Below are 27,922 nucleotides of genomic sequence, written 5' to 3'. Positions count from 1 at the left end.
GCGAATTTATAATCACTCCAGTTACTCGGACATTGATTGTAAAGTAATTTCTTCCACGCGGCTTTTCGTCTTCTATAATCCCGCGTGCAAACCGAATACCACCAAGGAGAGGTAGTACTTTTGCTTATGTTAACATTAAATTGGGACTTTTTAAAGGAACTCTTTAATACAGTGCAAAGCCTCATGGCTTTGATGTCATTAAGTACCGTTTTCTGGGAGTTGAGGACCGTTTTCAAGACCCTCTGAAATTTCTGGTAGTTGACAAAAGTCCGCGGCGGACTCCAGAGGAATAACACGGCAGACAATATCAAACCTAATAGGTAGATGGTCACTAATTGAGGCTGAGTCGACAGTAGAGCCGGAAGTTACAGAAATTCCTGAACTGGCAAATGTTAGATCCAATGCTGATTTAGAAAGACCTTTAATAAAGGTAGCTGAATTCGTGTTTAAGCAACAAAAAATTTTGACTAATTGTCCAGTCCGACAATCACTTTCCACATGAGTCCGTTTTGAAACCCCAAGACACATGATGCGAATTAAAGCCTCCGGCTACCACAATTTCCTTCCTACAAGATTTGACAACGGTATCAAGGAAACGAACATCATGCACGCCTGTGAGAAAACATGTATTAACTAAGGAAAATGGGGAACAACAAGAAAGTTACATCTATTGCTAGTATCTCACACTCCGTAGACATATACTGGTAGGAAATTTTCACTTTGTGGCATATTTTAGTTGGTATCAAGAAAACAGGTCATATCCGCCTCTCGATGGACGGTCCAATCGAAATAAACGATAATTTTTTATATTAAAACCTTGGCCATCGGAGAGCCAAGTTTCCTGCAAAAGAATAATGTCGGGAGAAAGTTGTGAACAAAAATATATTAAATCGGTAGCTGCTGAAATAATGGAACGGCAGTTCCACTGTAACACCTCTAAATAACCTATGATGAATTAATGCCTACTTTAGAGACCGCTTGCTCTAAAATACTCTCTTTTTAGAAAATCTTTCTTCGAAATACTGTCTTTACCGTACTTTGTGGGTTTTGATTCAGGGACAGAGCTGGAAGAGTTAGGATTAGAATCTGACTTGTAAAGGCTATCTGTCACAAAGTTTTTGTTTTTTGAGTGCGGCACAGAGACCGACGAATTATCGTTAGGTGATCTTGTGCGTTTGAGCGTCGGAAGGTCCATTTCTACATCCTGGTTGTTTTCCGACACTGATCCAGAGAAGCATCCGTTGTCGGTCTGCTGAGTTGAAGTTGATGGCTTCGCATTGTCTGCGTCTTCTACAATAACTGATAAAGGATCCATTAGCTGTTGAGCATTCGATCTTAGGGTCTGTGTGAGAATCTGCGAGCTAGCATTAGAACTCGCTAAAGGACTGAACAGCTGAATCATTAGTGAAAACACTTGAGCTAGAGTCTCCGACAAGTTTGATGTTAATTGTTCCATAGCTTTTCACAACGCCTTTTCGACCGCTGTCGCAATAGAATCGGAAAGGGCTGAGTCTGCAACCATTCGCTGACGGGCTGTCACTCCTGCATATCCCTTAGGTCACCCCTCGACCTCAACAGCAGCATCACGGCGTGAGCAACGTCTCCTTTCAATTACATCCATAATTTGCAGTTCCTGTGACCTTGCAGGGAAATTCGAGTAGTTGGCAAGTGACCACCACCAGAGACATTTCTCTTCTTTTGACGAACAATCACTAAAATTTTGGTTGTTTCCACAAGCATGGCAGCAGATCTGCAGCCCCTGACGCTGTGACCAAATCGCCAACATTTGTTGCATTGTAGAATGCTTGGAGCCAGAGCTTCTACCTTGTAAATTAGGGGCCAGACCTTAATTTCCGTTGGCCGCATCGTCCCAGCACATGTAATTATAACCGACTCTGTTGGTATCTTTTTATTGTCAATTACACGACTACACCGGTAAACGGATATGACTCCATCCACCGAGAACATGTCTAAAATCTCGTCAAGGGTTAAAGTGACGCGTACCCCTCGCACAATGCCTCTAGAGCATGCGAGATGTGACGGTACGAAACAGCTCACCGGATGTGAAGCGAAGGTGGTACAATTGAGTAGTTCTTTGACACAAGTCTGGTCTGGTGAGCAGCATAGTATACCCCCTATGCCAAATTGGCGGACCTCTGATCTGGTGGAAGTGAGGTGAGGCCTTCTGCAATTCGCCCTGAATCGTCTTTGGATTTTTCATACTGATCGTTCCGCCGTCGGTGGGCACCATGGCCACAGGAACATTGCCGGCTCCACTGCGAAGAAAAAACTCAAGCGGCAGCTCCTGAGCAGCTACCGAGGCTGACCACGGGGAAGCCCCGTAGCCTGGTGATGATACAGACATCAAGCAAGGCTAACACAAAAACACATAAAGAAAAAGAGTAACGGAAAATTACAAGCTGAGCAAAGAAAATACCACCCGATACTTGACCTAAGCCCCCAAAGCAGGAAAAGCCAGAATCGAGGAACTCGTTTTCTAATCGCAGAACTAGATCGAACGCCGAACCACCGGTGCGAGGCTGATGGAGCCGCGGTTAGAACGAGCTGCTCGCGTGACACGACTTCTTCAGCTCGCAAAGCTTTTGTTATTACCCTCGTGCCGCAATTCACTTTCTTCTTTGTTTGTAGGCTCGGACGCACTCTGACTGGAAACATTCCAAACGACAAACGTGCCTTTCTAAATCTTTCATTGCACTCCCCATCGGTTATAGTGACTTTCACATTATTCGGCTGCGTTGCGATTTCTGCCGCATTCCTGACTCTGCGACGCCTTTTTCTCATAGCACGCTTTCTGGCGCTCATTTTCGAGTGTCTATATTATTTCTTCCCGTTGGCGGCTCCTCAGAATTTCTGTGGGGGAAATCGTAAATATTTCCTCCTCCAGCTTAACTACGTCTCCTGTCCTAGCTGTTTCACCCTTTCCTTTTTTGTGCACTTTGTTCATCATCGTGAGTTATCTGCGGAGCTAGCTCGCGTGCTTTGAACTTTGTCAAAGTCATGACCTGGGCTTCTGCAAATATGCACCCATTTTTATTCAGTAGCGACTCTGAGCTGTTCGAGTAAAGGTAAGGGCATCCTTCCGGTAGCCCATTGGAGACTGCTTCTACTGTCTCGATATCTCCGAAAGGTCCCTCAATCTGTACATTTGCCATCGGTAGGCACACTGATCTTCCCTGACGGCCTGCCTTATCCGCGCACATTCGGGCACGTAGTCTTCACTTTTCACATACTTTGGATGGACGCGATGTCCATGGCGGCGGCGGAGTCCCTAGTACCCTACACACTTTGCCATTTACCATTAGATCCGTCACGTATGGCTTTAGAATATCTATGCAAGTCGGATGATTGCTTATGCAAGAAAATACTGGCCTTTTATTTCGGCAGTTTCAGGCGAAGTGACCCGTTTCCTTAAAGCTATTGGGGGCGAGGTCTTACAGAGTCGGCATCTGTCGGAAGCGCCTCCCTTGCGTAGTATGTGGGATCACGCGGCGCGTTCCTCACAGGTTTCGCTTGCGGCGCTAAATAAAAACACCACGCGGCAGCCCTACTGGGCATTTCTGTCATCATCATCATCAGCCTGGTCATGCCCACAGCAGGGCAAAGGCCTCTCCCATACTTCTCCAGCAACCCCGGTCATGTACTAATTGTGGCCATGCCGTCCCTGCAAACTTCTTAATCTCATCCGCCCACCTAACTTTCTGCCGCCCCCTGCTACGCTTCCCTTCCCTTGGCATCCAGTGCGTAACCCTTAATTGACCATCGGTTATCTTCCCTCCTCATTACATGTCCTGCCCATTTCTTTTTCTTGATTTCAACTAAGATGTCATTAACTCGCGTTTGTTCACTCACCCAATCTGCTCATTTCTTATCCCTTAACGTTACATCTATCATTCTTCTTTCCATAGCTCGTTGCGTAGTCCTCAATTTGAGTAGAACCCTTTTCGTAAGCCTCCAGGTGTCTGCCCCGTAGGTGAGTGAAAAATTGCCGGCACCGGGATTCGAACCACGGACCTCTTGCACGCGAGGCGGGTGTTCTACCTCTACGCCACCGCTGCTTTAATTTCTGTAAGTACTCTCAAAACGAGGGAAGTTTTTTACTGTCGAAATAATATTCTCGGACAAACTGAAAGAATCGTTCAAAGACGCTATCTACCGAATACATGCAGTGAACGCCACTGCGCGCGGTCGCCACGATGGAGTACCCCGAACCGGCTTCTTGCGTGAAAGGTAGGTAGGCAAAATGTAAAATATGTTTATAGTGTCTGTATAACTAAATGGAACGTAACAGAATGAAGCTCAATGCAGCAATCGCACAGGTTCGCAGCCACCGACTGCACGTCTGCATGCATGTCCGCGCACCATGTTTCGCTTTCGCTGCGTGCGCGTTTTCGCACCGTGCCGTGAGCTTTAGGACGCAGAATGTGAGCATTTGACACTACACAAGCAACCGTTGTTGCGTGGGTGCTATCAGAGCTGTTCAAAAATAATCTCGTTATAGAGACTTCGACGCCTACGGCGACTGTGATGTGCCATCGCGACGATTCAATCTTTTTTTTTTCTTCTAAATTCTTGGACGTTCAGTACTATTTATTGAGTTGCGTCGCACTGTATGTTTATTGGTCTTCTCAGCGTGCGATTTACCGCTGCTTTTTTTTTGTAATTCAATGCATTAATTCATAACACAAACATTACCATATGCCATGCCTTTGTGCTTCCTACCGCTCCCTTTGAATTCCAGTGAACTTGTCAGTATCTAGCATTGACAAGTTCATAGACCAAACCGTCATGACATTAGTCGGGCAGCGGGAGCGGGCGAGCGTGTCAGTTCGCGTTTTCTGCTACTCACCGAACATCGCAGACCCGGCGCCGTAGCAGAAATCTTCCTCGCTTCTGTGCTTGCTGCATACCCAATTTGTAGCCGATGGCTGTTTGCCTATTCTAAGTTTCGCGAGCCAAGCTTCCAACAGCTTCTTGTCCTGCGGCTACGTGTGAATAAGGCTGACACCGGGCTCCATTGGGTACGTCCGGCATTGCGGCACTGAGAAGTAGCCTGCCATGCTGCACGCCTCCAAAGATAACCACTACCTATTATAGTGCTTTCAAATGTCACGCAGACACCCGAGGCGGGAAAGCCTCACCACTTAATCAGAACCGCAGCGCAAGGTGGGACTTTAACTTTGGTTTTGAGCTCGCTTCGGCACTTCCGGAGCAGGCGACGCGACCGCTGTGTCCACATGATCCCTCATGCCACGTCACGCCGACGGTGGCGCCAGCTTTTCCAGTGGTGGAGCTCGCCCCCAATAACATGCCAGTTGAACTCTAGATTCGAGCTCTTCCGAATTATTTCCAGGTTCCTTTCTACCCGTTTCGGGTGATATCGCTATGCCTTTGGTGCGCGCTGAACTGCGACTAGTGTCGTCTCGTTCTTTTTTTTTTTGTGGTTTGCTGCCCTCTAGGATAAGATTTCGGCCATGGAGAAGGCTTTTGGTTGTAATGTGCGCTACTGCTCTGTGGCCTGAAGATATACGGCTTGTCACATACTCATCGGCCAGCTGGCCGCACTCCATAGTGACACACCTTCCTTCTTGCCCGTCCTTAACCCAAAGGCGCACGTTATCTGTCAGGGTCTCGTAAAACTGCTCCAAGCAAATTAAATATGACAGCTTACTGAAGTTATCTGCCTCTGCTCCTTTCACCCACTCTGAAAAAATTATCCTTCAGCATACATGCAAACTAAACAAATCTTTGGTTAGGCTTCTTTCTTTCCTGACGAAATCTCCTCCGAAATTCCTCTTCTGTGGAAAGCTTGTATTTGGCGAGGAAACTCGACTTCACTGAACTGTATACGCCTTCCTCGGCTGCGCTCAGGCGGGCTATAAGACTTGCGAGGCTTCTCCCTGCAACGACGCAAGCAACCGCTCCGGCCATGTGCGAATTGGTGAAATGATTGCTTCTCACAAATCCGTTCAAGATTAATCAGGTAGAGAACGATGTCATATCCTGTTTTGTACAGCTGAAGCAAACTCGTCATTTTCATGCTTTCTATTTGTGGCGGTGCCGCATCCGCCCTGCGCGCCGTCTCGCTTGCTCTAGTCTTATTTTCGCGAGCTCTAGTTTTATTTTAGCGAGCTCAAGTTCTGCCTGCCTTTGTTCCCTCTTTTCCTGCCTCTCCTTCTCTCTCGCCGTTTCAATTACCTTTCGTGACATATTTTCCCAGGCATCCGTGAGCTCGTCCTCATCGAAACCCACTTCGTCAATTGCAGTACGAATTTCGGGATTCCTCAACTTGTGGTTGATCTCTACCGAGGGCTGCTGCCAAGAGCAACAGCTCCTCTTTCATGAACACTGTGATATCCATGCTTTCCCGAGAGCTGACTACAACTTCCCCTGTATTGACCGCACAACCGGTGGCGATCAATCAGAGCTAATTGCCCGAAAGAACCCTGTCCTTATCGTGCGGCAAAACGTAGTCGCGGCAAACGTAGTCACATCAAACCGAACCTCGAACTTGCGAAGGTCGAATTTCCCGGAGCCACGTTCCCAGATTCACCGATGCCAGATTGCGAGGACTGCCTGCTACTGCTCGTCCTTCAGGTTTCCTCGAGTAGTCCAAGACTACACGCCGTTACTGCTACGGTTGTGTCCCCCTCAAGCTTACCGAAGGTTCACAGGTCCGCCAATCCCAGATCGTGAGGACTGCCTTCTTGATCCTACCGCTGTCAACCAGTTTGTTGTGGCTCGAGGTGACATTTGGGCCGGGAATCTACCAAGCCCATCGACGAGTACGTCCGATAGTAGGAATGAACGGAAAGTGGTTTATTTTACATTATTTTCACCGTCTCCAAATACGGAAGCCCAGTCAATGTAGGAGCATATTAAACGTCTGAGTTCGCATCAGGACACGTCAACCCCTCTCACTGCAAGAACAGTCTCTTTTAACACCATCGTCTTACCTAGGCGATTAGACTAGATATCTGACGACTGTATAATCACGAGCGTTGAATCGGTAAAAAATCATTGGACCACGAATATCCTCTGGGCATCCCGATTAGATTCGAACGTACAAGTCCCGTCAGGACGTGCAGCGGATAACATGAGGACATTAACTTTGGGATGTCCTATTTAAGACATCCTTCGGACATCCACACGATTGAACTTCTGGGATCTAAAAAAATGGATATCCGATACCGGCCATACGTGGGACCAACACGCACAATCCAACACGTACGTGATCATATCGCGGAATGTCAAGTCTCCTCCACGACTACCTTCAGCGCACGCTCTTTCAAAAAACACATATCAGCCAGCAAGTGAAGCTGCTGCACTCAGGATCAAACTTCCAATGCAGACGATAAATGTAAAAGTTGCAATGAACGACCAAAACTGCACAAGCATATCGGGAGGAAACGTCACAAAGCGGTAGGCAGAGCGCCGAAACAGCTGCGCATTGCCACCTACCGCAAGGCGTAACCGGATCAATCGTGTCCTACGCTCCTACGCCCTCCAAACATGTTGAGAAAGCCGAGTACTGCAACCTCTGCAACGGCTGTAACACCTGCCGTAGAACAGAGCAGCGATTGCCTTTACCCAGTCGAATCGCCACTGTCTGTTGCATGCACGCTTTGCGCTGATTTGAGGAATCGCTTGACGTTTGTGTGCGGGCGCGAGTAAGACGGGGCGCGAGAAAGAAAATGTAGGGGCTTTTGCTCCTTTAATATATCACTCTGCCTATGCACTACGGAGGAAGTTTCTTAGCGCTTGTTGTATGCGTCTGTCCCTAGGCGTGCTGGCATTGCGGAGTGGGGTCGAGTTTGTTTACACCCGGACGCTGGCTGCCGGCGCAGTGATGAAGCAGCGAGCACTGACGCCCCATTCGGCGACCGCTGCGTCGGACAGACTGTCTCGCACCTGCGGCGCTCGCGCTAAGTCAGTAGTGGCGGACCATAGCTTTCTCTCGCGTTACGGCGATATACCTCAGAAATACCATCTAGACATGCCGGAATTGCGGAGTGGGATAGAGTTTGTTTACGCTCCGACGCTGGATGCCCGCGCGGTGACGCAGCGGGCACGGACGCCCCGTTTGGCGATCGCTGTGTCGGAAGGTACGTAGGACAGACTTTCTCGCTGGTGCTAGTCAGTCTTGCCGGATTGTTTATTTGTTTATTTTTATTTTATTTATTGATGCTGCAACCCCCACCGGGAATTTAGCAGGGTGGGATACAATACATGAAAGAAAATACAACATAACGGCAAACAAAATATATGTACAGGGTCGTCCTTTTTGAAAGGGAACACGCGAGCGCGTGGCCTGTGCTCTGCGGCGGCTGCCTAGAGCGCCGGTCATTGGCAGCGAGAGGAAGCACGTCCGCTTTTGGCGTCATCTATTGACGGTCAGAATGACTAGGCATGGCCGATTGGAAGCGCCTACTAGACTTCCCTTCCCCGTATTACTGATGCGCAAGGAGTGGGGCCTGCAGCGCGAGCGCGATTTGCTAGCTGCAGGCCCTGCTCCTTGCGCATCAGTAAAACGGGGAAGGGAGTCCAGTAGGCGCTTCCAATCGGCCATGCCTAGTCATTCTGACCGTCAATAGATGACGCCAAAAGCGGACGTGCTTCCTCTTGCTGCCACTGACCGGCGCTCTACGCAGCCGCCGCAGAGCACAGGCCACGCGCTCGCGTGTTCCCTTTCAAAAAGGACGACCCTGTACATGCTTAGGTCACAGTCAAGAAAGAACAAAAAAAAATTAAGCAAGGCATTTATCGAATGTGCAAATGAAACAGATGAACAGTCAACGCAGATATCATATAGACAGTCATTATAAAAATAACCAATTATGTTTCAGCCAACAAGAAGGGATGCGAAAGCTGGCAAAGAGTCTGCTTGAACGGTGCAGCTGCTGGGGTTATTCCAGTCTCTTACTGCGGAAAAAATGAATACTTGAAAGACTCATTACGAGAACGAAAAGGCGTTATTGTTTGTTCATGTCTTCGGTGTGTTGAATAACAGGAAGAAAATGTAATCCATTCGCTAACGTCGACATTATAGTGCCCCTTAACCAATTGATATAAAAATTTTAGACGTGATGAGCGGTTTCTATCGGATAACGGGGTTAGGTTAGCACGAGCTTGTAGTTCAGTTACTGAGCTGCGTCGAAAATTGTTATAAATGAACTGTACGGCTCTTTTTTTTTTGGACATTCTCTAGTTTCAGAATACTACCTTTTGTATACGGGTCCCATATTATAGCAGCATAGTCTAAGACTGTGAGGACAATGGATTTGTATGCTAATCTTCTTACAGCAGGGGTAGCCAGAGTTAACGTTCTTCTTAAAAAGAATAACTTCCTGTAAGCATTAGCTGTAACGTAATGAATATGTTTATTCCACCTAAGATTGTTTGAAATCTATGGCCCAAGGTATTTGTATTCAGACACTTCAGACTGAAGCACACTGTTAAAATTGTACGGAAACGTTAAGGGCCTCTTCTTCGAGTAATCTACATAAAAACAGTCTTGTCGAAGTTTATACCCATCTGCCACCGCTTACACCATGAAGCAACACGTTGAAAATCATTGTTTAACAATGCCTGATCCGATCGATCATTAACCTCCGTATACAGAACACAGTCATCCGCGTACAATTTTATTTTTACAGAGTTGTCTTGTACCATGTCGTTTATATATAAGAAAAAGAAGTGGCTCTAGGACCGAGCCCTGCGGGACACCTGATTTCACTGGTAATTGGTTAGATTGATGGCCTTTGAATGCGACAAACTGGTGGCGATTGTTCAAGTACGCTGAAATCCAATTAACAAGTTGAGAGTTTCTGAGCAGAGTATGTAATTTAAATAACAATTTACTGTGCGATACCTTGTCGAAAGCTTTCGAAAAGTCTATAAAAATTGCATCAATTTGTTTTACGTTATTTACAGACACGGCAAAATCATGGGTGGTAGCAACTAGCTGTGTACAAGTTGAGTACCCTTTCCGAAATTCATGCTGGCATTCTGTTAAGATGTTATGTGTATCTAAAAAATCCGCCATATGTTTATATATTATGTGCTCTAATAATTCGCAAGTGTTAGAGGTTAAAGAGACCGGTCGGCAATTATTTATACACTGTTTGGCACCGTGTTTATGAAGTGGCATTACTCGGGCTCTTCTCCAGTCATTCGGGAGTTGCCCTTCTTCTAAGGAACGTAAAAACACAATGTACATAGGGTCGTCCTGTTTGAAAGGGGACACGCGAGCGCGTGGCCTGTGCTCTGCGGCGGTAAAGTGCGGTGGCTGCCTAGAGCGCCGGTCAGTGGCAGCAAGAGGAAGCACGTCCGCTTTTGGCGTCATCTATTGGCGGTCAGAATGACTAGGCATGGCCGATCGGCAAGCGCCATGTGGACTCCCTTCCCCGTATTACTGATGCGCAAGCCTGCAGCGCAGCGGCTGCTGCTAGCAAACCGCGCTCGGTACGCGAGCGCACTGGCAACATCGAAGTGGCAAGGTACGCCCGGTAGTTGCACCAGCGTATTTTGTTGCAGCCTGCAGCTCTGGCTTCCCGCTTTCTCGCGCAGCGTGAATAAACCTAAGTTGATTTGGAGTGATTTAGGAGAGAGCAAAGCACTGAGGTGAAGCTTTAACGGTGGTGTGATGTTTTAAAAATACTGCGTCTAGAAAGACTGCCAATGAACAGAGCAGGATGTTTTTTTTTTTTTTTAACACAACGTTTCCTTCTAGACAGAGAGGAACCAGACACCAGAAAGGGACAGGGAGGGGCCATCGCACCCTGTCAGCTGCTACTCCGTTGGCCGCGGTTGATTCGTGGTTTAATTAATTTCCACTCTGCGTACTCTGGTTCTTTTGTGGTTCAGGGCGCCTGCTTACTCCTTTCTCTACAAGGCCATTAGAAAAAAACTTCGTTTCTAGTAAACAGAAACTTGCAAGCAATAAAACCAAAAGACAAAAGAGCTTATTGAAATCCCGCACCATGTATTGCCTGCGGCTTTTGACTGACTTTCTGAGTGAAGCACCTTCTCATGTCTGAGAAGAGATCACAGGTACTTTTGACCTTAAGTACTGGTCTCCACATAATTCCTGGAAGCAAAGGGGGACGATTTTCCGTGGAGTAAACAGCACATAACCATAGGGCAATCTACGAAATAGTTATGAAGGCTTTTTGAGTGAGTTCGACGCTATGTCCATGACGTCCATTTTATCGTGGTGTATTTGCTTCCCAGCACTTTTAGAGGGGAAACGAGCGCTATGCAAAGCCACTGTATTTAACAAGTACTGAAAGCAGAGTGCGGAGAACTTCTTGGCCGCATTGTAGTTCAATATATCTAGTGCTTGAGTCCCAATAATGAGACCAGTGATGTAACATGATTACACCGCACCAGACAAAAAAAAAAAAAAACGCTACGTGTCATGTTTCCTCACCGGCTTTTTCTCTTTCTGCAGTGCGCTTACAAATAGAATAAGAACAAGATGAACGCGGCTATCCTATTTATAAATCATCTCTTTTCTCTTAGAGGCACTTATAGGGACTGTTACTGACATAGGTCACGCTGGCAGTGATGTCCAACAGAACTTGGGCTCGAGAGAAAACAGTGTCTTGCATTTTTGTAAATATGCAGTCATGAGAATTATGTCACCATCGCATTACTTCACTTTCAGTCTACGTGACACTGCACTGAAAGGGATAATTAAATACTTTATTTTTAGTACTTTTATCCACAGAAAAAAAAATATGTGACCCCTTGCTTTGTTATCAACGCCAACAGAACTTATTTGGCTGAAATCTTTTACTTCGCGCCAGGTTTCAATACCTAGTAGCGTCTCCATTTGCACCTATCCCATTCTTCATCCTTGTGGAAAGGGAGTCGTAGAGAGAGGCCGTGAGTGACTCGTTCGTTCTCAGCTGGTCCTATTCCTCCTTTATGGCACTCCGCAGATTGTCGGCCGAGAGTCCGTGGAGTTAGCGGGCCGCTAGCGCTGTTTTCAAAGGACCCCATACGTTTTCAATAATGTTCAGGTCTGGAGACTGGGGCGGCCAAATCAGAACGTTGACACCACGCTCTTGCAGAAAGCTTGTAACTTTTCTAGATGTGTGGATGGAGGAGTTATCTTGCTGAAAGACAATCTCCTTGCGGGAAGGGTCCATCAAGAAGGTGGGGCACCATCACGTCATCAAGGATGGCGCAGTATATAGCTGGAAGACGTGAGCTTGCCCTCGATGCGAACTAGTGGACCGAGACCTTCTCTGGTTATAAAGCGCCCTATGCTCACTCCTCAGCGGCTACTTGCAGCCACACCCGCCGTGGTTGCTCAGTGGCTATGGTGTTGGGCTGCTGAGCGCGAGGTCGCGGGATCGAATCCCGGCCACGGCCGCCGCATTTTGATGGGGGCGAAATGCGAAAACACCCGTGTACTTAGATTTAGGTGCACGTTAAAGAACCCCAGGTGGTCGAAAATTTCCGGAGTCCCCCACTACGGCGTGCGTCATAATCAGAAAGTGGTTTTGGCACGTAAAACCCCATAATTTAATTTGCAGCCACAAGCTGGAAGTAATCAGGCTTGTAACTGAAGAAAAGGATCGTTTGAACCTGCACTGACAACAAATCTTCAGTCACTCACTTTACAAGACGTAACTTTGATGTCAACGACGTGGCATTGGCAGTGCTTAATCGTGCGTGCTTTTATCGCCGGTTGTTTTCTGGCTATCTTTAGCGCTTCGTTTATTTGATTTTCGTTCAGTTTACACAAGCAAACCTTTTCTCGTGCCTACAAATTAACTTCAAGTAAACACTGGTGTTTAAGTCCTCTTTCTTTTTAAGTCCGTAAGACACTACAATGTGTACAATTTATGAAGTAAGCGTACTTAATTTGTTGAGCTTTGGCTAAGATTTCTCAAAGCGGTACAATACTTTTTTTAAGAGGAAACGCCACCTACCGGCTGCTTTCAGGGCACCAAACTCTTTGCCTTTGGTCCCAGCGGGTCGTGAACGAGCTTTCATCAGAAAACACGATGCGTTCCCAGTCGGCGGTTGTCCAGCTCTCGTGATCCTTGGCAAATTGCAGCCGTTTCGCTTTGTTCACGAAGAAGCGGTTCTCTGCAGGCGACGTGCTTCTTCAGGCCAGCTTCCGCGAGGCGGCGCTTCACAGTCGTCTTGCAGACCTTCAGACCAAGTTGCTGCTGTATTTCTGGGACTGTGGTCCGCGGATTCAATGCCGCTGCAGCCACGATGGCCCTGTCTTCGTCCTCCGTCGTTGCTCGAGTTCTAGGCCTGTGCGGAGCGTCCTTTATGCGGCGTTCCTTCTAAAAGCCTGAATTATCCCATTCACCGTTTTCAGTGGTCTTCCTGCAAGTGAGGCCATTGCCCGCCGGCTGTAGCGTGCCACGCTCAGTTCAATCAATTTTTTGCCGATGCTCGAGTGGAACACGAGTCATCTTGCAGGCGTCCTGCTTCGTCTCACACGAACGGAACAATCCGCGTGCGCCAACACGATTACTTATCACGTCAGGCAGAGTAAACGCTGCACCTTTCCCTCTCGCAGTATTTTGAGACGAAACATTCTACGCATACAAGGTCCACAAGGCGGACCAAATGTCTGGGACGAGCATTACGTCGGCCAGTGCCATGCAGTCTTTGTTTTTCTCTGTTGGCACGCAGACAAAGCAGATAAGCTACTAGTAGCTCAACCACGTCATGCTTGTCCGCGCATTTCGAACCGTTGTGTGAATCCAGTTTTAGTGTCGTCACACAAGATTGCAACACAGTTAAGCTTGAAAGCTTAGCTTGTCTCTCTATGGCTTAGCCTCGAGTGAGTGGTATGAAAAATCAGCCTTTTGATTTTACTTCTCAATGTGAGCTACAACGTCGCTGCCAAAGTTCAACTCGTTTCCCTGGACTTTCACGCCTTTTTTCGCTGGAGGACAAGGTATACAATACCGCCAGCATTCCTTGGAAACGTGTGCCCAAATGTAACCATGATGCTTTATTTGAGCCTTATATTTTTCTAATGGGCGAACAAACTCACGAATCGCGATGTTTCTCATTTCGTGTTCATTACGTTATTGATAAAATGTTCACTGAACATTTTACAAACATAAAATCTTTTAGCCTTTAATTTGTTATGCAGCAGCATCTAGGTCATTCCAATTACAGCCAACGTCCAGTCATTGTGCATGACTTTAGAAGCAACCAGCGTGGATTAAGCGTTGAAGTATTTTCTCCGTTGGCAGACCGATGCGTTGTTGCTAATTGGGGCTGCATCTAGCAGGAAACGTTGGGGCAGAAGGAAACTATCCGCAGTTTGTTGGCAGTCATTCTGAAAACCAGCGCCAAAGTTGGACCCGAGTGCGTCGCTCTCCCCTAAATCACTCCGAATCAGGTGAAGTTTATGCACGCTATACGCGGTGAAGCGGGGAGCCAGAGATGCGTCCTCCAAAAAAGATTGCAGAAACTCCACTGGATTTGTTTAAATGTTCATATGAATACCCCCTAATTTCAGTTGGCCCGGCCCTAAATTTAAGTTGGGCCACCTCCAAATTTAAGTTGACCTGCCTCAAGATTTCCAGCTGGCCCACACGCAAATTTCCATTGACTCACCTCCAAGCTATAAGTTGACCCACCGCCAAAGTTCATGATGGTCCGCCCCCAAATTTAAGTTTGCCCACCCCCGAATTTCAGTTAAACCACCTCCCAATTTCAAGTTGGCCCACCTCCAAATTTCAGTTGGTCCATTCCTACTATAAGCTTCCTCATGCATTTTCTATGGAGCCCTATGATTCCATATGTGTATTCCCTCTGATCAATTTTTTTAAAAATTCTTCCGTATCGTTTATGAATCTACGAGTCATCTACATTTACACTATTATAACGATTGTCTTGGCAAATAACGCGTTTTTGTCCAGTTACAAGGCACTACACTTTTCGCATGCCTTTTCGTGTGACGCAGCTGAGGTATTCGCGAAAGAAGCTTACGCATTAAAATACGCTGGTGCAACTACCGGGCGTACCATGCCACTTCGATGTTGCCAGTGCGCTCGCGTACCGAGCGCGGTTTGCTAGCAGCCGCTGCGCTGCAGGCTTGCGCATCAGTAATACGGGGAAGGGAGCCCAAGTAACCACGGATATCCGGGCGACGTCCGACGGACGTCCTTTCTGGATATTCGGGATGTCCGTGGGATATCCATGAATGTCCGACGTACGTCCGAGGGACGTCCCTGGGAAATCCAAAGGTAATCGCTTTGGCATCCGTAGTACGTCCGACGCGGACATCCAGCATGGACATTCAGGGGACGTTCAGGATATATATATATATATATATATATATATATATATATATATATATATATATATATATATATATATATATATATATATATATATAATGTGTGTGTGTGTGTGTGTGTGTGTGTGTGTGTGTGTGTGTGTGTGTGTGTGTGTGTGTGTGTGTGTGTCTTCCCGGGGATATTCCAGATATACACATGCCTTGAAGCGACAATAGTGGCCGGGACACATTCAAGCACCGGACCATTATATATATTACATTGGTCTAATGCTTGAATGCATTCTTGTTTTAAATAAACGAGAAATGAACTTACACCAACTTCCAAATACAATTAAACGTTTATTGTCACCTTATACATATACATAAAAAGACCAATAAGCAGATATATGCGTACTGTTCAAAGAACAAATAAATACACGGATAAAGAAGAAAACTTGCAATTTCAATAGCACAACACAAGGTAGAGAATAGCAGAACAAAAATACTTATTGCCCACCCTGCTTTGACATTTGAGTTTGCAGCATGGAATAAAAAGAAAGAGCAAAAATACATCAATTAGCATTATTAAGCAGCGAAAGCAACAGAAATGACATGAAGGAATTAATCTTGACTACATCACTTCACTAGCACTCTGCGACACGGGCACAAAAAATGACATTAACTGGCTAATGCCTTAGAGAGAGAGAGGGCTCTTTATTAGAAAAACAGAGAATTTTGCCGGCGCGTATATAACCGCTGGCATGCTACTCTGTATAGGGATGGGGAATGGGATTAAAAGATTCCAGATAAGAGTGGGAGAAAAAAAAAAGGATAAAAATAAATATGAAATGTCCGACTGGACCTGATACTAATTTTTACAGGTGACATGGCGGGTAAATTTAGGCTTTTGTATAGGAAGGATGCAATTCTTAAAGCTTTCCTATTTGACCAATTTCTGTCAGGTATTTGAACAATAAATCCAAAACCCGTCGCTGTTTCGAAGGGCCGGGCATTGGACCTAAGATGGTCGGTAACGTTAACGGTCCGGGGCAAATCATGTCCATTTGGTGCTCAAAAAATTGTCTCTCGTCGCGGTACGCGGGGCATTCTAGTAATACGTGCTCAATTGTCTCTAAGTTGCGACAGTTATCACAGTATGGGCTAGTGGTAAGTCCTATGCGGTACAGATAATTGTTCGTGTATGCCACGTTCAGTCGAAGACGATGGTACAATGTCTCTAAGTGTCGAGGAAGTGGTCGTGGAATTTTCGGTCTCATTTCTGGGTCAATGTAACGTAGGAAGTTGTCTTGGTGAAGCGGCAGATTCAAGATGCGGTCTTTTTCTTGATAGGCATATTTTTTTGCCATGGTTGAAGCGTCGGCTTTTGTAAAATATGTTCTTCTGAATTTGCGGTATTGGAGTCCATTTCTGGCAGCTTCGTCCGCTCTTTCATTTCCCGAAATGCCGGCATGGCCAGGTATCCACTGGAACTTTATGCAATGCCCAGCAATCTTAGCCCTGTGGTGAAGATAAGCAATGTCAAATGCTGCTGGTTGATTATTGCAACGCTTGTGCCTGTTCCATATACTTTGTAGGGCTGCTTTTGAGTCTGTGAATATCACCCATGTCTTTGTAGGCTGCTGTCGAAGTATATACACAAGGGCCTCCTTAATGCCATAGAGCTCCGCTGAAGTAGATGATGTCGCTCGCTCAAGACGAAACGAGAATCGTTGTCCTGTAGAGGGAACAAAAAGTCCGCATGATGAACGATGTGGAGTTGTAGAGCCATCTGTGAAAATGTGCGTTGCGGCTGCGTATTCTTTGTGCATATATTCTAAAGCTATCTGATAAGTCGCTGCTTGAGGCATTTTCTTTTTCGAACTGATTCCAGGTATGTATGGCACGATTTCCAGTGGGGACAGTGTCCATGGTGAAATGTTTCGCGGCATAATTTGTGACGCCTGAGCAGGAATCGAAATAGATATGCTTCCGACGGCCTGCCCAAAGCTGGATGTAGCACGGGTTCTGGAAATATCCTTTAAAAAGTGATTCTTCGTATGAATGACGTGGCGGAGGTGTATCCGAAGTGTCTCCTGCGAACATAGCACTTCCAGAGGCAGGCATCCGGCTTCTGCTACAGTCCCTGAGCGGGACGACCCCTTCGGAAGGCCAAGACATACGCGAAGGCAGTTGTTTCGTGCTGCCTCGAGTTTTCTCTTGCTTGTGGGGTTTTCTCTTGCTTGTGGGCTAATGCCTTAAGCTTTAATGTCATTCGTGGGGTGCCACACGGACATGCTTAATGGTATTGCAGCTTAAATGTTATTCGCGACGTAGTGCGTTCTCGTAAGTCAACTTGCCGTCAAATGCGTACTCTCGTTTACAATGTCCCCGCCGTGGCCGTAGTGACCATATTCTCACGATATTAAACAAACTTGTAGATAAAAACAACTAATATATTCTTCACTTTTTTAAAAGGAGCTTTTTATTTTCGTAGAGATCAGCAGGCGATCTTGCCGCTACTGACGGCTACAGCTCTGATCATGAGCGCATTAGCCAGGAGAAGCTCTTTGCCAGGAGAATCAAAGGGCGCCGATGAAGAGTCCGCGGTAGCTAAAGCAAATGTTGACTCCGGGGTCCTGCTTACCAGAAAACCCGCATTGACTTGTGCGTACACCTCTCCTAAGGGATCCTGTTCCGTTCTCACAGCGAAGTGAACCATCCGAAGCGTCACGTAGAGTATATCCATCAGAGAAGCAAGGCACATTGTCCTTAGTGCGCGTAGTGTCACAACCACCGTCCTGAACTTCCGATGTCGCCTCGGTGCAGCGACCAGCATCACAAGGCGTACAAATGTTTGCAGGGACAGCCCGACCGCACATGTTAATGCATGCGTGCGGGGTATACGCGCCACTGCACAGTTCTAGACTTGCGAATTCTCGAGCTGTTGACTGCTGGCTGCCGGTGCGAGATCCCAAGTCCTCGAATATCGTCTTTGTTTCCAGCGACGCTCTTTTTCGCGCGTGCGGCTTCTCCCGCAGTCTAGGCATCCTGGTACCTGTGAAGAAAACACATTTCAATACCCAAACGAATTAAAAAAGAAATCGATGTAGCTGTCATACCTTCGTAGCTGAGTAGGAAACTTCGGCAGGCACGGAAGGTGACAAACGCTGCCCCGCTGCCCTTAAAACGATCGCAGAATGAAAAATGGCGTGGCGACGATGGCTAGAGCTTGGATTGGATTGGATGACTGCAGCGTTCTGCTTTGCCAAGGTTCTAACACTTCCACGTGCATCTACGCAAACATAAATAGGTTTTTAAAATATTCTATTATTACACAGTGAAATATTTACTTATTCTGGGAATATTCGGTATCTGATTTTCGAGTTTTTATTTTCTGCTAAAGCTGTCGGCGCCAGAAAAACATAGCCTTTGAGATTACTGTCAATGCATGGCGGCTCTGACGCATTATAGCTTTCGTAATCGCTTTCAACGCATGCAGCCACCAAAAGCGTAGCCTTTGAGATTTGTTTTTGTTACCTATAATGATATTATTGTATGCACAATTGAACACTGCAGACAACTTCCTGTTTTAAGAAACCAGCCAAAAACAGGCGCACACAGGAAACATACGAGAAGACAGGAAAGAGGCTGGAAGAGGCCTGTCTTGTGTATGTTTCCTGTGTCCGTCTTTTTTTTTTTTTGCTGGTTTTTTCTTAATACAATGCACCAACTAGCCCAACAACGTGTTTTACTTCTTGTTTCAATGATAAACCTGAACCTACATGTTAGGAGGTCAGGACCAAAACTCTATGATCAGGAACTTTTCATAATGAGGGGTAACTTGAGTGCTTGGCTCTAGGACGAATAAGTGGCTTCAAATAGGCGCTTATATATTCTGCTAGTCATCCACAAGCATTTTTTTAAAGCAAACTACAAATTGTTTGTATGACCCACCGATAGAAAAAAAAATCGTATTTTAATACTGCGATGTTAAAGTGGGCAGAATTTATATCAAGTTGGAAATATATTTATTTTGCTTTGAAAAAAGAATGAACTGTGTCCGATAGAGAACAAAAATAAACAAATATAATATGAACAAACTAAAATTTCCGGCAATATATTTATGCTAGTTTATAGATAACTCACTAGTGTATATCCTGGGCATGCCTATTTATGGACAGCCAGCGGACGTTCAAAATGGGATGTCCCATGGACATCCCGGTGGGATGTCCTTCGGACATCCAAACAGGATATGGACTTTTCCTGTACGTCCCACGGACGTCCGTGTTGGATATCCGGATGGATGGACGTTGGGACTTATGGTGGACGTCCCACGGATATCCGTGGTTACTTGGGAGTCCACATGCCGCTTGCCGATCGGCCATGCCTAGTCATTCTGACCGCCAATAGATGACGCCAAAAGCGGACGTGCTTCCTCTTGCTGCCACTGACCGGCGCTCTAGGCAGCCGCCGCAGGCAATCAAATTAGAGTTTCAAGCATGGGCAGAGAATAATGGCATTTTGGGAGAGCTTCAGAATGGCTTCAGAATAAGTAGGCGTTTGGATGATAACTTGTTTGTTCTTACTCAGTGTATTGAAATATCAAAAGCAGAAAGCAGACCGTTGTATGTGGCCTTTTTAGACATTACAGGAGCCTACGACAACGTGGACCGCAACATATTGTGGGATATCCTGGAAGGGGGAAGGCTTAGGTAACGATTGTCTACAACTTTTTAGAGAGATTTACCTAGAAAATACCGTTTGCGTTGAATGGGAAGGGATGAGGAGCAAGGAGAAAGTTCATATCAACAAGGGACTGAGGCAGGGGTGCCCTTTAGCCCCGCTGCTGTTTATGATGTACATAGTGAGGATGGAGAGGGCGCTAGAAGGAAGTGATATCATGTTTAATCTCTCATACAAACAGGCGGGTACAGTAATAGAGCAGGAACTCCCAGGTTTATTTCATGCGGACGACATTGTGTTGCTAGCTAACAAGCAAAGTGATTTGCAACGTCTGGCTAATATCTGGACAGGAAGGCAACAATTTAGAAAGCATATTTAGCGCCAGCAAACAAGGACGTAAGGGAGACGACAACACAATGCGCTACGTCGTCTCCCTTACGTCCTTGTTTGCTGGCGCTAAATATGCTTTCAATTTACCAACATGCCCAACAAATGGCAATGCTACAACAATTTAGGTTTGAAATTTAGTGTTAGGAAATCAGGTGTTATGGTATTCAATGAAAACAGTGAACAGACAGTGGAGATACAGGGCCAAGAAATACCTCGGGTAACAGAATATAAATACCTTGATATATGGATAAACGAAGGCAGTTGATATATGGAAACACAGGAAAAAACCATAACAGTAAAGGGGAAGAGAAATACAGCCATAATGAAGCACAGAGCGCTATGCGGATACAATAGGTACGATGTCCTCCGAGGTATGAGGAAAGGTGTAATGGCTCCAGGACTTACTTTTGGAAATGCGGTTGTTTGCTATAAATCAGGGGTACAATGAGGACTCGACGGGAACCAAAGGTCAGTGGGTCGCCTCGCATTAGGCGCTCACGGGAAGACTACAAGTGAAGCTGTGCAGTGTGATATGGGCTGGACTAGTTTTGGAGTGAGGAAAGCTCGCAGTAAAATTGAGTATGAAGAACGGCTGAGGAATACGGAAGAAAGGAAATGGGCTGGGAGAGTGTTCAGGTATCTGTACAGGAAAAACATTGATTCACAGTGGAGGAAAAGAACTAGGAAGCTTACCAGCAAGTATGCGGCCTGTAGGGTGGACAACACAACAACAAAGGTCAAGCGGAAAGTCAGAGAAGCTGAATTAATCTCATGGGTGGCGGAAATGGAAAAGAAACCTGCCATGAGTAACTACTTAAGAGGAAAAAACGAAATCAGGATTGAAACCATTTATGATAACTCAAAGGGAAGCTCACTACTTTTCGAAACGAGATCGGGATGCCTTAGAACACACACCTATAAAGCGAGATATAAGAAGGAAGAAGAAGCATGTGCTTGCTGCGGTAAAGCTAGGGAAACTACGGAGCATGTTTTATTAGAATGTGAAGACGTCTACCCAGTGGTCGATTTAGGCACCACTGGCCTCCTTGAAGCCCTTGGGTTCAGAGGGAGCAGTGGTAAAGCAAACATGTCCGCAATAGACATTAGTAAGAGGCGATTGGAGGATGGTGGAAGAAAAGTACGGAAACGACAACAACACGGAGACGCACAAAAGCAAATTCGCAATAGGGGATCAGAAGATTTGGTGGTGGGGGTTCATAGCGTTTTTTTTTCTTTTTTATTGTTTAACCTAGGTAGGATATTAGGCAGTGTAGTAGCAAGAGCTTGGTAGCGCAATCCGCCGCCCCGTTCCAAAGAGGACGCTCATAACATATACATCCATCCACAACCTATAGTTAGGATATTAGGCAGTGTAGTAGCAAGAGCTTGGTAGCGCAATCCGCCGCCCCGTTCCAAAGAGGACGCTCATAACATACATCCATCCACAACCTATAGGTAGGATATTAGGTAGTGTAGTAGCAAGAGCTTGGTAGCGCAATCCGCCGCCCTGTTCCAAAGAGGACGCTCATAACATACATCCATCCACAACCTATAGGTAGGATATTAGGCAGTGTAGTAGCAAGAGCTTGGTAGCGCAATCCGCCGCCCCGTTCCAAAGAGGACGCTCATAACATACATCCATCCACAACCTAGGTAGGATATTAGGCAGTGTAGTAGCAAGAGCTTGGTGGCGCAACCCACCGCCCCGTTCCAAAGAGGACGCTTATAACATCCATCTATCCATCCAGCAGGGCACAGGCGACGCGCTCGCGTGTTCCTTTTCAAAAAGAACGACCCTGTACAATATTTCGAAACCCATTCGGCATACCTTTTTAGGAAAGTATTGGGCATATCGTCTGGGCTGTTTAAAATGTTTAAAAGCATGTGGAATATACCCTGTTCGCTTATTGACACATCAGAAATAGGGGGCAAAAAATTATCAAACACAGGTAAGACACCATCATCACAATTAAAAACGCAGTGGAAGTGCTCATTAAATAATTTAGCAATTTCTTCTTCATCAGTCAAGTGAATACCGCCAACTTCCAACACATCGCATTGGTAATGTTTCGGTGACACCTCCCGCCAAATTTGGAGACGTTGTGATGAATTTAGGCAATGATTCTTCATAGCTACGTTGTTTCTCAGTGGGCAGTTGGATCTGAAATTTAGATGAGAGAGAGAGAAATTTCTGTCTGATCTGGTGAAGCGCTGCTTGATTTTGTCATTTTATTTTTTAACCTCTTGAGCTGCCTTTTCAATCTCAGCGTCCTCCTAGAAATCCAGGGATTATTTTTTCTTAACAATAGTTCGTACATATTTTTCAATGCATTCATTAACAAAAGCTCTTAAAGCGTTTCCCTAGTTCCTGCACGTGCACAATATTTTCTGAAAATGAATTAAAATAAAACGAAAGCGAATCTATAATCGAGACATCATCAGCTCGGGAAAAATTGCGGAATCGGATAGCGTTACAGCGGTCTTTCCATTTCATATTACTTATTGTCAGTAACACAGCCTCGTGATCCGATATACCGGGAAAAACAAAGTACTTAGTTTGACTACTTATGGGCAAACTTACAAAGGAGAGGTCCAGGATTGTTTCAGAATTACCCTGTAATCTAGTATAGGTTATAACTAACTGTAATAAATTAAAAGAAAAGGCAATGTCCAGCATGGCCTCCCCTAAGCTGTCGTTATCACTTTTGACTGACATCGTTTCCCAATGAATGCTTGGCAAGTTAAAATCTCCCGAGAGAATAATGCGGTCACCGCGGGTTTCACATGCTCGCTCATGTACAGCTTCAAAGAATCCAAAACTTCAACACCAGAATTAGGAGGTCTCTACAGAGCAGCTATGACATATCGAATATTTTCATGGTAGGCCATGCAAAAAATGCATTGAACATCTAATAAATCAGGCATTTTTAAGAGCTTAGTGTTATCCTTGAAAAGGATGGCTACACCTCCACCCCTGCTACCCCTATCCTTTCTGAATGCGCTATACCTAAGTGGAATGAATTCGCTATCATATATTTCTTCATTTAACCATGTCTCCATATAGACAACGATATCGGGGTTATACGACAAAAGAATTCTCTCTAACTCTGTACGCTTGTTTATAATGCTCCTACAACTTACATTACGTATTCCTAAAGAACCATGCTTGCGCTTAGTCTGTCAGTTTTGAGGACCTGATTTCTTCAGCTTATAACGGGATCTTTTTTTCAGAATCCCAACTAAACAAAGTGCCATTGATGCTCCACTTATCTAAAGCAGCCATACTTTCATGATTTTATGCCTTTCCTTAAAACTCTCGCATAAAAGCCTCCATGTGTCACGTACTCGCCAAGAGAAGTTTTCAGATAGTGACAGTTCACTACCCTTTAGTTTATGCGATGCTCTAAACAGGGCATTCTTTTCTCGGTAGGCAAGAAACTTTCGAATCACTGGACGGGTTTTATTTTCGCTTTTTCTTCCGTGTGTGTGACACCTTTTTATGCCGGTTACGTTAATGCCTAGTTTTTTAGTAAAGATTTCCTCTTTTACTTTTCGTTCTAAATCTTCTGAAGTTTCAACTCTAGGTTCATGTAAACCATCAATTAATAAGTTATTTCTCCTGCTTCCATTTTCTAGGTCATCAACAGGTTCACTAATATTGGCGAGTTGTTCCTTGAAGTTCGTTATTGTTGTTTCGATACTGACTACTTTAGAGTTCAGCGCACATAAACCACCCAATCGCCGCTCGATGTCATCAGTTCTTTCTTTTGATAGGCTCCTTCACATTTCATTTTCTGCTACTAGTATGTCCTGTATAGTTGAAAGAATTTTACTTTGCCCATTTAACAGTTCTAGCAACAGATATTTTTCTGTTGCAATTGGATTTTCTTCTACCTCTCAGAAAACCATACCATATCTGATTAATGGGCCAATTATACTAGACAAAAATGATTGACACACAGTGGGCAGGGCAGCAGCAGCAAAACCACGAGTTGCCATATATCTACTAACATTAAAAAAAATAAATTACGGTGTTTAACGTACCAAAACTACTTTCTGATTATGAGGCACGCCGTAGTGGAGGATCCCGGAAATATCAACCACCTGGGGTTCTTTAACGTGCACCTAAATCTAAGTACACGGGTGTTTTAGTATTTGGCCCCCATCGAAATGCGGCCGCCGCCGACGGGATTCGATCCAGCGACCTCGCGCTCATCAGCCAAACACCATAGCCACAGAGCAACCACGGCGGATATCTACTAACCTGTAGCATGAAGCACAAGGAACTGTTCAGCATGTTGCCGGGATTGCTGTCGGTGCACCCAATAATGAAGCACAGCTCATCGGGTGGATTTATACCTGTCCGATGGGGCATGTGACTTGACGTCACTGTTGTTGAGGCGATACCCGGACTTGTAACGTATGGAAAACTTTGTCGATTCCTGAAGGCACATTCACCACGTGTCGATGAATGTACGCCAGCGTCGTGGTTCACGGCCACCAACGTTGTCGAAAGAGCACGGGTAGCACGGGCGCTAGTTGAAGCTTGGGTTCCGAGAGTAAGAACCACAACCTGTAGCATAAAGCAAAAGGGACTGTTCAGCTTGTTGTCGGGATTGCCGTAGCCTCGCCCAATGGTGAAGCGCAGCTCGTCGGTTTCCTTTATAGCTGTCGGAAGGGACATATGACTTGACGTCTCTGTTGTTGAGGCGATACCCGGACTTGTGACGCATTGCAAACTTTGTCGATCCATGATGCCACATTCACCACGTGTCAAAGAATGTACGCCAGTGTCGTGGTTCACGGCCACCAACGTGTTCGAAACAGCACAGGCGCTTGTTGAATCTTCCTTTCCGAGAGTAATAATCGCAACATGTAGCAAAAAGCAAAAAGGACTGTTCCGCATGTTGCCAGGGGCTCCTCCGCATGTTGCCGGGATTGCTGTCGCCTCGCCCAACAATGAAGCACAGCTCGTCGGTTGCCTTTATAGCTGTCCGATGGGACATCTCACTTAACGTCCCTGTTGTTGAGGCGTACCCGGACTTGTGACGTATGGAAATCTTTGTCGATCCATGATGCCGCATTCACCACACGTCGATGAATGCACGCCAGCGTCGTGGTGCACGCCCGCCAACGTTGTCGAATCAGCACAATCGCTAGTTGAAGCTTGGGTTCCGAGAGTAAGAACCACAACCTGTAGCATAAAGCAAAAGGGACTGTTCAGCATGTTGCCGGGATTGCCGTAGCCTCGCCCACTGGTGAAGCACAGCTCGTCGGATGCCTTTATGGTTATCCTATGGGGCATGTGACTTGACGTCACTGTGGTTGAGGCGATCCCCGCACTTGTGACGCATGAAAAACTTCGTCGATCCATGATGCCGCATTCACCTCGTGTCGATGAATGCACGCCAACGTTATGGACCACGCCCACCAACGTTGTCGGATCACCACAGGCGCTTGTTGAAGCTTGGTTTCCGAGAGTCTGAACCAAAACCTGTAGCATACTGCAAAAGGGACCGTTCTGCATGCTGGCGGGATTGCTTTCGCCTCGCCCAATAATGAAGCAGAGCTCGTCGGGTGGATTTATTATACTGTCCGATGGGGCATGTGACTTGACGTCACTGTTGTTGAGGCGCTACCCGGACTTGTGACATATGGAAAACTTTGTCGATCCATGATGCCGCATTCACCACGTGTCGATGAATGTACGCCAGCGTCGTGGTTCACGGCCACCAACGTTGTCGAAACAGCAAAGGCGCTTGTTGAAGCTTGGTTTTCGAGAGTAAGATTTTCTCTCTCGCACCCGCTCTTACTCGCGGCTGCGCAGAAACGCCACGCCTGCGCAGTGAGAAACGCCACGCCCCGCTGTACCTACACTCTTAGACACACCCTTTGAGGTATATCTCTGCCACAAAATGATAATCGTCATCTGCTTTGCTTGCGTCTCCTTTCTTGAAAACACAGCGCCCACTACTTTCCTGTCGGGAATGCTATGTCATGCTAATAACGCGCATGCCGTTCGTTACTGGGAAGTACCGGGCTTGCCGCGTTAAAGAAAGGAAATGCGGACAAGACAGATGACGATTATTGTTGTGTGGCAAAAGAGCGTAATTTTGCTTGAGAGTGTACTAGCAATTGTAAAAATGTATCCTGGCATGCTCTGTGTGGGACCACCCTGACGTCATACACTATGTTGCCCGTAACTGAGGAGCAAGTAAAATGGGGTGTTCGAGGCAATTTAATAAATTCATTGTGACGTCAGCCTGCAGATAAAACACGAGCACACTTCTTTGGCTGTCATCCCGCACTTATCACAAAAGTCATGTGACTAGCGCTTCTGTATATATTGCACATCACCGGAATAAACGGGGCATTCCCTTTATCACCGCCCTACGATGCGTGTCTGACATGGTGTCAGAAGTGGGATCGGCCGCTCCCGAAATAGACCGCCAGGGGCGTATGCAGTCCGACAGAGCGGAGCAGTAGCTTGCAAGTGGTGCAAGTATTCACGGAAGGCACGGCAGCAACGAGCGTCCAGCAACGAGCAACAATGGCTGGGATAAAGCCTCCGCAGCCATTTGATTTCCACAACGCAGCAGACTGGCCCTCTTGGATTGAGGAATTCGAAGACTACAGCTTCGCATCCGGTCTCAGCGAGAAAACGGAAGAAATTCAAGTAAGAACCCTTCTTTACACAATGGGCCGGAAGGCAAGAGAGATTCTTCGCTCGTTAGCGGTAAAAGACGAAGACCTGAAGACTTTCAAGGTCATAAAGGCAAAGTTTGAAGCCTATTTCGTTCACACGAAGAACACAGTGTATGAGAGCGCCCGTTTTGACAGACGTCGTCAACAGCCAGGGGAAACTGTAGACGAATTTGCAACCGACCTCCACAAGTTAGCAGAGCGATGCGACTTCGATAACATGAAGGACCGTTTAATAAGGGATCGCTTTGTAGTTGGCCTTCTAGACGAAGCGCTGTCGGAAGAGCTTCAAATGCACCCTAAGCTAACATTGGCCACCGCACTAGCAAGGGCCCGAACAAGCGAAACGATAAAGCAGCAGCAAGCAGACTTGAAACAGCGGGAAGGTACGAGCGCCGAAACATATGTTGCAGCGGTAAAGAACAAGAAAGCAGAACAGAAGAGAGAATGGAATGCTACACTTGCGCGTCGCAAGAAGACCGCTTCTGATAAAGCTGCACTTATTGCGCAGTTTCGATGCACCCGCGAACTAGTTGCCCAGCGAAGCAGCAAAAATGCTTTTACTGCCAGAAGCTAGGGCATTTCGAAAAGGCTTGTCGAATTAAAAACAGAGAACGAAAACTTGACGGGGTAACGGCACCGGGCTGCCCAGATAACGAGCGCCCATTCCTCGGCACAGTTACACCGCGACAAAGCAAGTTGTCTGCGCACTTCGTGACGGTACAGATAAACGGCCACGAAGTAAAAATGAAAGTCGATACTGGAGCAGAAGTCACGGTCGTGGGGGAAAATTTCCCAGGAATGCCAAGCTATCTTGAGAAAGCAGGAAATCTAAGGGGACCAAGTGACGCAAGCATTGAC

General features: G+C 46.2%; 1 long non-coding RNA gene across 1 annotated transcript; it reads right to left on the bottom strand.

The window, feature by feature from the left end:
* Positions 1 to 15,626: 15,626 nt before the first annotated feature.
* Positions 15,627 to 18,458, bottom strand: LOC135910403 (uncharacterized). The gene is made up of 2 exons (XR_010567053.2): positions 18,406 to 18,458; positions 15,627 to 18,341 (listed from the first exon to the last, which is right to left on the bottom strand). It is a non-coding gene; the product is annotated as an uncharacterized lncRNA (long non-coding RNA).
* Between the last annotated feature and the right edge of the window lie 9,464 nt (positions 18,459 to 27,922).

This window comes from Dermacentor albipictus, chromosome 1, assembly GCF_038994185.2.
Source record: "Dermacentor albipictus isolate Rhodes 1998 colony chromosome 1, USDA_Dalb.pri_finalv2, whole genome shotgun sequence".
In the NCBI taxonomy this organism is placed as follows: domain Eukaryota; kingdom Metazoa; phylum Arthropoda; class Arachnida; order Ixodida; family Ixodidae; genus Dermacentor; species Dermacentor albipictus.
Note: the sequence above shows the minus strand (reverse complement) of the source record. Positions and strands in the feature narration are given on the sequence as shown.